The following is a 1,282-nucleotide window of genomic DNA, read 5'->3' on the forward strand; positions in this document are numbered from 1 at the left end:
CCTTCCCAAGGGGCCAGGAGGAAGAGGGGCAATTAGTCCGAGTTGAATGCTGCTCCACTTAGGGATTTGAGGCTGTTCTCCTCTCGGGTTTCTTTCTGATGGGTAAAAAGAGGTTGTCTGCTCATTGTTTGGAAGGTGGTGAACAGATGTGAAAGTCTGCAAAAGTCTTCAGGACTTCAAAATTTGCTCTCTTTCCTTCAATCCTGGGGCTTCTGCACAGAAAGTGAAGATTCAGGTAACATCATGAAGCAGAAGGTATCTGAACTCACAGCACTGGTATAGGTCAGCAGGCGCCTAGAAATGTCCATAGTCGTGTGTGTGTGTGTGTGTGTGTGTGTGTGTGTGTGCGTGTTCCACTGACTTACACACTGAGTGCCCTCACCTAGAATATACACAAGTCAGGGAATGCTGGAAATTTCCTCGCAGCAACGTGTGCACTTATTTTGGTTCAGTTTTCTTGCTTGTGTGCTTGTGTGCATCACCTGCGATTTGAATATGTATGACCGTTTATGACTTCGATGCATGCGGTAGAGGGTGCGTGATAGTTCTGTGTGTCCAGCTATGAGGTGCATGTGACACTGTCTTTTGTTTGTGAATTTTGCATAGATTTGTGTGACGGCAACTTATACCCTAGCTGCATTTACCTACCTTGAGTATAAGTAGAGAAGTCTATCAAATTCCCTTTGGCAAATATGTATTTGTCACAGTGAATGCTTTTGTGTGTAACGAACTGACACCCTGACATCTTTACTCACAAAATAGAGACTTTAAACCAAGATACAAATATGTGTGTGTGTTTAACATTCTCACATTCTGACTCTCTACTTGCTAGAGACCAGTATCCACACAGGCAGCTCCAAAAAAAGAAAAAAGCCAATTTTGAAGAATAGTTGGGGGCCATTTTTCAGTGATTTGAATAATACAGGAGGGCGCCTGGAAGCCCAATATTTTCGATACTTGTCTTCAATTTTATTGACATATTTAGCAAATAAAGGCTCATTTCGAGAGTCCCATATGCCTACCCTCGAATCTTTGTGTTTTTCACACTGGATCGCTTTGTGGCCTTGAGTTTAGCATGAAATTCCCAGCTGCCTCCATCTGAAATGGTAAGAAACAGGGATAACCACTGTAGATCTTGCCTGTAAGGTGCTCAAATACTAGAATGTTGTGAACACCTAGTAAATTGTAGCCTCGTGGAGCCCAAGGCTCCTGACTCTCCATTTCCTGACTGCTTAGGAGACAATATCTGGTACAAAGGCAGGAAATTAGGCTTATGCAAACC

The sequence above is a fragment of the Pteropus vampyrus genome, unplaced genomic scaffold (assembly GCF_000151845.1).
Source record: "Pteropus vampyrus isolate Shadow unplaced genomic scaffold, Pvam_2.0 Scaffold61, whole genome shotgun sequence".
NCBI classification, from domain to species: domain Eukaryota; kingdom Metazoa; phylum Chordata; class Mammalia; order Chiroptera; family Pteropodidae; genus Pteropus; species Pteropus vampyrus.